Here is a 9983-nt window from a genome sequence, read left to right as displayed (position 1 = left end):
TCATTGAGAATGATATAAATTTTGGCTAATAAACTCTTGAGCCCTAAAATTTTTCTATTAAAATATGTCACTTTAAACCCAAAATTTTAATTGTGAATAACTTTTAATTCTGGTAAATAATACTCTTCTCAATAACTTACTGGCCCACTGAAATTTCTAAAATTTAAAAAGCTCTTCAAGTATTTAAATATTTAAAATATTAATATAAAATATTGATTTAAGAAAGTAAATTATTATTTTAATATATTTAGAAGTTTCATCATTTTTTAAAGTTTTGCAATGTTTCAAAAATAATTCATATCTTGATAAGATTAAAGAAATTCAAAATATATGAAGTAGACTTTCAAAGAGTGCTTAAGCAATTTATTATTGTTTTTAATAATACTCTCTTTGAATAATACTAGAAATTGGCGTTTTTTCTTAAATTTTAAAGGTTTTCTTCACTTTTAACTCAAAGTGAGTTGATAATAAATTTAACTTAGCAAAAATAATTGTTTAAACAAATTATTATTGTTTATAACTCTCTTCGCCTATATTAATAGTAGATAGTTGCAGTTTTTTCTGAAATTTAATACTTTTTGTACATTTTTCAATCAGAAAATAATAATTAGTTGAATTTAACTGCAATAATTGTTTAAACTATTGATGATTATTCTTAATAACATTCGCTTTCCTTAAGAGAAGAGAGTTGCAATTTTTTTTTAAGTTTGAAATATTTTTCTACATTTCAATTGGACTTATTCCATAACTAACTTAATTCAACAAGATTGGTTCTTGAAAAAATTATTATTGTTTATAACAATCTTCGCCTAATATAATAACAGATTGGTTTTTATTCTGAAATTTTATTTTTTTGTCTACTTTTCACTTAGGGAGGTAATAATTAGGTTAAGTTAACAAAAATAGTTGTTTAAGCAATTCATTATTGTTTATGACCAATTTATTTTCGAACTAATTTGAGACAAGTTCTATAAATTCGCGATTTTTTCATGTTCAACTTTTTCTCGTATTTTTATATATAACTAAATAGTAAATAAGAAATATAGAAAATAAATTTCAAACCATCTCTGTAATAGAACAGAAGATAAACAATATAAAAAAAGTAAATGAAAGAAGACAATAATATTTTGTTTTAATAATTATTTTTGCTACATTAAATTAATTATTAACCCACTCTCAGCATAAAAAAGAAAAATAGTTGAAAATTTATCAAAACTGCAACTTTCTTAAATTATTCAAAGAGAATATGATCATTAATAATATAAATTGTTGAAAAAATTATTTTTGTTAACAGTTGTCAAGTATTATCTCTTTATAATAAAAAGTTGAGTTAAATGCAGAATTTTTTAAACCGTAGCTTCTAAACTCTATTCTAAGACAACAGTTTTAAACACAATTATAAATTTTAAAATTATATTATAATTTATTTATAATTTTTATAATTTATATTTATTTATAATATTATAATTATAATTTGAAATTATAATTAGCGTCAAAAACTCAAAAAACTAAGTTTTTCACTTATGGGGTTTTTTGGGACACTATAAAATATTGTTATGGGGGTGATATTTGAAAAGTACAATTTTATTCGTATTTGGCTAATTTTAAAGAGAGGTGTTAAGTTTTAACTCGATTAATCTAATATTGACCATTCTGAATAAAATTTACCAAAATGTTTTTTTCTGGGGAAAACGCATTAAAGTTTACGGGGCGTTGGCCACCTCTAAATATCATTTTTTTTTTCATAAAAAATGAATTTTTTTTAATCCTCAAATTATTATTTTATTCTATGATTTTTAGTCGCGAATTTTGAATAAAAATCGTAAATTGAAAATGGGTCCCAACACGCAGTTACTATCAAGACCTTTATAGCTATAATAAAAAATCGTATTTCCGAATAATAAATGAAGCAAAACCAGGTACATTACATTCCGCTGTTTCATGTTTATTACTCCAATTTCACCTATGAAACATATTTCTCGTAAACCATTAAAATTGATCAATAATTTATGGCTTGAAGTAAAATTACATTACTATCAAAATCGTTTATTGAAACTTGTTTTATGTTTTCTCGTGTGCATAACGCATTAGACACTCGAAATAATAATTTTAAAAAATTGGCGCATATTTCACTACATTGCTAAATTAATTTTGTAGTTTAAAATTCTCTTTAAATTAATTTTTTAAAATAAAAAATGATAATTTTATCACGAATCTTACAAAAAAATTTTCAATATCTTGAAAGTAGTTAAGATTATAAGAAAATAAAAAAATAACAATTTGAACAAATTCGTACGTATTTAACTACATTAAAAAATTAACTACGTAAAAATAATGAAAATAATTAAATTGAAAATAATTTTTAAAAACAAAAAAAAAACATACTTAATCTTCTAGGAATCTTACAAGAAATATTGAAATCTCTTAAAATCTTTTAAAATTCTGAAAAAGATGCTTTTTTGGAATATTTAGAAATCTATAGGATAAATTAAAAAAAATTGTGAATCTTAAAATTTAAATAATTTTTAAAACGTTGAAAAATTATAGTGATTCAGCAAAATTTTGAAAAAAATATCCTTTCCTATAATCTTAAAAGATTGCTTATTATTAGGATTTTTCTGTTCATAGTCAGATTTAAAAAAATAATAATTTGTTACGTTTCAAGTGAAATCTTAAAATTTCATGAGACAGGAACTATATATAACAGTTATTTTAATTATAGCAGATCAGTTATTTATGATAAACAATTGCTATATATAAAAATTAATGTTTTTATTTTTTGAGTTAAAATTCTATTAATAAACAAATGTAGAGGACAACATCTTTAAGCTGAAAGCCCCTTGACATTTAGTTATTTTTATCTTTATTTGTTTTTCACATTAAAAAAACATTTAGAGCTTTAGGTTTTAAATTTTTTATATTTTTTTCCGTGTGCTGCTCGGCATAGTAGTCCATAATATTCTTGCAAAAGAGATTTGAAAAAATAGAATGATTTTCAAGAAAAAGCGTTTTTATTCTTAACCAGACTTTTTATAATAAAGGAAAGATAAATTTGAAATGAGAAACAAAATGCATTTTCAAACCAAAAAGGAGAATTAAAAAAAAAATTGATGAATTTGTTTTTAATTTTTAATTTTTAAACCAAATAGATCAATTTTTCACCAAATAGTTCAATTTTATAAATTATATAAAGCTCCTTTAACAAAAAAATGACTTTTTAACAAAGAATTGAGCATTCAATCATTTGGTTGAATTTTTAATTAAAAACATTAATTTTCAACAACAAAAAGCAGTTATATTTGGAATTTTTAATTAAACAAATGAATTATAAAAAAAATAGTCTAAGTTTTTGAATCATAAAACAGAAAAATAAATTTCAAGCAATGTAATAGTTTATATTTCAACCAAGAAATAATTTTATTTTAAATAAAAAATCTTTGGATTCTACCAAAACAAAAAACATTTTACAACAAAATATTTAAATTTTTAAGCAAACAAAAAAATAAATTTTTACTTAAATAGTTCAACTTTGTACTAAAAAACGTAAATTTTCTACATTATCAAAATTACTTTTTGAAACAGTATTATTTTTAACAGAATATTTGATAACTAAAGGGATTAGTTATAAACAAATAATTTTAATATTTCAAATACCAATTATTTGAATTTCCAATAATAAAAAGTGTTTATTTTAACTGAAAACTGTAAATAAAATAATTTTTTAAGCAAAAAGAAGTGAATTGCCAGCTAAAGAGATGTATTTTCAACTAAAATGGTAGATCGTTAAACGAAAAAAATGTACAACAATGTTGCCTAATTTAATTTTTAACAAAATTGTTTTTTTTTCTACCAAGAAAATGAATTTTCTACTAAGATATAAATTTAAAAAATATATATGTTTTTAACCTAAAGAGTTGCATTTTTGAATTAGAAAGATTTTCCAATTAAGAAGGAAAAAAATTGAACGAAATTGATGAATTTTTAAGCAAAGGACGTATTTTCTGACTAGAAATTTGAATTTTTAACAGAGAAGTTTATTTTTAACTGAATAGTCGAATTTTCCATCAATATATTTTTATTTTACCGACTAACTGAAAACTAAGCTAGAGTAGTTAAAAAAGATTTCAAAATAAATTAAAAATGAAATATTTGAATCATTACAAAAAACAGTTAATTTAAAAAGCAAGATAATTTAAAAATAATAAGTAAATGTTTCACCAAAATAGTTGAGCTTTGAACCAGAAGAGTTTAATTTTCAAAAAAGAATGATTTTTTACTTAGATAAAACCAAAATGTCAACGAAATTGTGGAGTTTTCTAGCCAAAATGATAAAGTTTCTGCAAAACGGTTGAATTTGTAAATTGAAAGTATGAAATTTTCATCAAAATAATGAATTTTCATTTTAAAAAATTAACTTTTCTCCCAAAAAGATTAATTTTTCAGAAAAGACGTGAATTTTCATTAAAAAAAAAAATTGTTTAATTTTCAACAACGAAGACGAGTTTTTTTTAACCAAATTGATGAATCTTTAACAAAAAAGTTGAACCGAAAGAAGTGAATTTGCAACCAAAAAGATGACTCTCAATTCAAGAAGAATAATTTTTACGACGAAACACAATTGATCATCTGAAAAAGATAAATTTCATAAATTTTAAATCAGAAATAATCTATTTATGTTTGCAGTTAAAAAATTAATTTCAATACAAAAAAAAATTAATTTCAAGCAAATTAGTGAATTTTTAATTAAAACGATGTATCGCAAACCAAAGAAAATCAATTATCAACAAATTTGATTAACATTCAACCAAATACTGAAAGAGGTGAATTTAAAAATAAATAAAAAATTCAACAAGAAAATAATATAATTTTCTACAAAAAAAGTTGAATTCTCAACACAAAATATAAATTTTCAACAAAAAAGTTCATTTTCTACCAGAGAGATGAATTAAAAACTAAAATAATTAATTTTCAATACAAAAAATAACTTTCAACATAGAGATGCAACTGTTAACCAATTACAAGTAATTGAATTTAAAATAATTAACCAAATAGATTCATTTTATATAAAAACAGTTGAATTTTGAATCTAAAGGGACGACATTTTGACTAAAAAACATTAATTCCACGCCAAAAATGTAATAAAACAAAAAAAAAGCTTCAAATTTCGTCCAAAAATTTTTTAATTTTCTTATTAGGTTTAGTTAATTCAGTTCCACAGAACACTTTTTTAATTCGGACCATCCACCTTTATATCTGAATTTTCATCCCTGTTAATTTTTTTCTTTTTGTAAATCATAAACATTAAAAAAAAATAAAATAAAAATTATTTTTTATCCACATTTTATTTTTTGTTGTTGAATCAAACATCTTTGGGCAGATACATTATTTTACGGTTTTGGGTCGAACACCCATGAGGTCCATTACTGGTGATAGACGACTTTGATACCGTGGGATGTGATTCGGTATATATAGAGTCACAACATTTTTTCCATTTCATCGTCGCACTTCTCAGTTTATTACTTACATTTATTGAATTCGCAGAGCGATAAAAATTCGTTTTATGGTGGACTGGTTCGATAGTTCGTATCGATAAGGATGGTATTTTTAATATCGATGATGTCATTTATACGTCCCGTGTGGAAATAACGCCATTTGGCCCTATTACAAGTCGGGCACTAATCGGGGGCTAGTCGGGTTATTAATTTTGACAAAGTACCAAATCGGGGACTAATCAGGGACTAGTTGGGCTTTTTGTTGTTAACATTTCAGTCGGGGCTCTGGTCGGGTCATTCTTATGTTTGAGTTTTCGGCGAGGTCTTATCAAATGAGGTAATATCTAAAAAAGCGTAATGATTTTTTTATTCTAAAATACTAAGGATATATTTAACAATAATATTACACCGTTTTTAGAAGAAAAGATTTATTGATGTTAGATTCATCTCAAATATACTTAATAAATAATTATTATGTTAATAATTTTGTACGAAAATAAACTTTTTATAAAAACACTGATCAAAATCTTCAAAAAGACGTAATCTTATTTTTTTGTAGTATTTTTTAGAAAATTGCGAATTTCTAGGAACCTTCATTTCAGTCTTGCGGTTCTGGACTGGAAGCTTTAAAGAAAATCCGCAAGGGCGCGACGTGCCGCCTCTCGCGCAACAGAAATGACGCGTCGAGTGTTTGAGACAGCAGTCCACACGTGACGAAACATAATTGCCTGGAGCAGAGACTACCGTGACCAACAGGGCGGTTCCTTCATAGCAAAACTCTTCAATTGCTGCTTTCCAGCTGAAGTTTTTTCAAAAATTAATATTCCACAAATTTTGGGGAAATACAGTTACATAAATTTATGCTTTTTCAAGCGTAGGATATGTTCCCCATTAAATTTTGGATAAATTTAAGCACTTTCAAATATTTCAAAAAAGTTTATGGAGATTCCCGTAAATATTAAGTATTTTTGCAAACTTTTAGGGAATGTTCCACAAATTTTGGGAAGTTTGGTTAATATTCCACGCGGATGTATTATCATATGACCCCTACTAGTACCCAATCAATAGAATTTTAAAGTGCAGTTTTGAAGATTAAAACAATAAAAGATTAAAACCTTCTCAAATTAAAATTTATAGACAAAATTCAAAATGATTTTTTCATTCCGAAAAAATAACTTCAGCAGGTTATTTAAAAATATTTTTAAACAAAAGAAAATTTTGAGTAACACATAATAATTGATCATTTGTAAATTTGAAAAAATTCGAATTAGTTGAACAGACATTTAGAAGTTTTCAAAGATTTAAGAAATAATTTGAAGCTTGAAAAGATATGAAAAACTTTTAAGCTAAATGTAGATTTTTTAGGCTTTAAACAAAAATTTAGAATTTTCACAAGTATTTTAAAGGTTTTAAAATAATGAAAAAATTATTAAGATTACTTAAAAAAATTGAAATCATCTTTTATTTTGAAAAATTAATTTCAAGAGAATATTAAAAAGACCTTGAAAGATTTCCGAAACTGTGAAAATAATAATCTGGGAGATTTTGAGGCAATTTCTTTTCATTTTGTGAAATTTATTAAAAGTTTTAGAAAAAATTCGAATCATTTCAGAAGATATTTACATATAAGTTTAAAAGAAAAATAAAAAAAATTGTGAAGATTTCGAAAAATGTAAAATAAAATGTAGATTTTTAAGGAAATTTGGTATAATTTTCTTTAACTGGAAATGACACTATCGTATTATTGATTGTAAATTCATCTTTTCTAATTAAAAATTTAATTATTTGGTTGAAAATTAATCTGTTTAGTTGATAATTCATTTTCGTTTAAAAATTATTTTAAAAATTTAGTTTAAAATTCATCTCATTGATTGAAAACTTAACTCCTTTTTTAAATTTAATTTTTAGATTAAAATTTAATTTTTTAAATTGAAAATATCGTTATCTCATTTTTATTTTATTTTTATTAATCCTCTTGCTTGAAAATGTAACGTTTTGGCTGATAATTGTTTTTTCTCGTATGAAATTAATTTTTTATCTAAAAATATTAACTACTTCTTGTTTCATTGCGACTTAATATTTTTTATACAAAAATTCTACTATGGGGTTAAAATTACATTTTTTTGTCGAAAATCTGCCAATTGTTAGTAGAAAACTAATCCCTTTATTTAAACATTCCTTTTTTGATAAACATTCAATTTTTTCTTATTAATATTTTAACTTTTCAACTTTTAATTTTAAATTTAACTTGTTATTTGAAATATTATTTTAAAAAATAGTTTTAAAATATAATGTTTTAAATTTAAGTGTCTCATTTCAAATTCATGTTTTTGTGAAGAATTTGTCTTTTGATCCAGAAAATTAATATTCTTGCTGTAAAATTATTTTTTGTTGTTGAAAATTTATATTTTTTAGCCTAAAATTCATCTATTTTGATGAAAATTTGCCTTTTCCGGTTGAAAACAAATTTTCTTGGTCGATAATTCATATCTTCGGTTAAAAATTTAACTACTTGGTTGCAACTTTACTCTATTCTCTAGAATATTATTACAGTTTCATCAAAAAGTAATCATTTTTAGTTGAAAAATTGAGTCCGTTTAATTCAGGTGGAGTAGTCACTATGATTTTATATAATTCAGAGGAATCCTGTGCCACAGAAAGTAATCTCGGGTAATCTAGAGTAATTTTGTATATACAGGTATTCCCAGGGTCACCCGATACAATCCAGAAAAATAAGCCTTAACCGGGAAAAACTCAGCTGCAAAATCTTGTCCAGGAACCTCGGAGGATCCTGGTCATATTTCTGGATGCGATGCTGCACAAGAACCAGCACAGGTATTCTTTAAAATTACAGAGGAAACTTTTCATGATCAAGTAACGGTTCATGTACGGATTTCTTTAAAAGGGAAACAAGTTTTTTTTTAATTCTTTGATAACGTAACTTACTGTAAAGAAGGCCAAGCCACCAATGAAACCTCGCGGATTAATTCCTACACAAGTTCATGTATAGGATCCTGAACCTGAACATGCATTGACTGTACAGCTTTCGTGTGCTGCACTGCATTCAGAAACAAGTCCAATATCCTCCCAGGTTTCTGGACAGGAATTTTTATTATTATTTTTTTTTGAATTTACAAATTTTTTGGAACAAACTTTGAAACAAAAATTAGTTTTTAAATCGGAACCCTAGTTACCTAGCGGGAGCAACTTACCCTGTGTAGAAGTTCTAATGGGGAACTAGTATGATTCCCGACCATTCGACCCCACTTAAAGTCGAGGGCTAGTCGGATCACCTGACTAGCCCCCGACTAATCTACCGTGACGCTACTGGTCGGGGGCTAGTCAGATGACCCGACTAGCCCGAGGACTAGCAAGAGGATTAATAAAAATTAAATAAAAATGAAATAACGATATTTTCAATTTAAAAAATTAAATTTAAAAAAGGAGTTAAGTTTTCAAGCAATGAGATGAATTTTAAACTAAATTTTTAAAATAATTTTTAAACGAAAACGAATTTTCAACTAAACAGATTAATTTTCAACCAAATAATTAAATTTTTAATTAGAAAAGATGAATTTACAATCAATAATATGATAGTGTCATTTCCAGTTAAAGAAAACTATACCAAATTTCATTTTTAAATCCTTAAAAATCTACATTTTATTTGACATTCTTCGGAATCTTTACAATTTTTTTATATTTCTTTTAAACTTATATGTAAATATCTCCTGAAATGATTTAAATTTTTTCTAAAACTTTAAATAAATTTCACAAAATGAAAAGAAATTGCCTCAAAATCTCTCAGATTATTATTTTCACAGTTTCGGAAATCGTTCAAGGTCTTTTTAATCATTCTCTTGAAATTAATTTTTCAAAATAAAAGATGATTTCAATTTTGTAAGTAATCTTAATAATATTTTTATTATTTTAAAACCTATAAAATGCTTGTGAAATTTCTAAATTTTTTTTTAAAGCCTAAAAATCTACATTTTGCTTAAAAGTTTTTCATATCTTTGCAAGCTTCAAATTATTTCTTAACTCTTTGAAAACTTCTAAATGTCTGTTTAACTAATTCGAATTTTTTCAAATTTACAAATGATCAATTATTATGTGTTACTCAAAATTTTCTTTTGTTTAAAAATATTTTTAAATAACCTGCTGAAGTTATTTTGTCGCAATGAAAAAATCATTTTGAATTTTGTCTATAAATTTTAATTTGAGAAGGTTTTAATTTTTTATTGTTTTAATCTTCAAAACTGCACTTTAAAATTCTATTGATTGGAAATATACCATAAAAAATAAAGATCTGAAATAAAACATTTTGTTCGTAAAAGAATTGAGACTCCGGATTCTATAACCACGCATAAAATTTGCCTGGCCGCTTCAGGTCGCTCGAGTTGGCCCCTGATGGCTTGAAAATCAGTTTTCGAAAATTCAACTTTTTAAGATATCACTTCATAGGAAATTTCATGGCGCATCTTTTTTCTCTCG

This window comes from Belonocnema kinseyi, chromosome 10 (assembly GCF_010883055.1).
Source record: "Belonocnema kinseyi isolate 2016_QV_RU_SX_M_011 chromosome 10, B_treatae_v1, whole genome shotgun sequence".
NCBI classification, from domain to species: Eukaryota; Metazoa; Arthropoda; class Insecta; order Hymenoptera; family Cynipidae; genus Belonocnema; species Belonocnema kinseyi.
Note: the sequence above shows the minus strand (reverse complement) of the source record.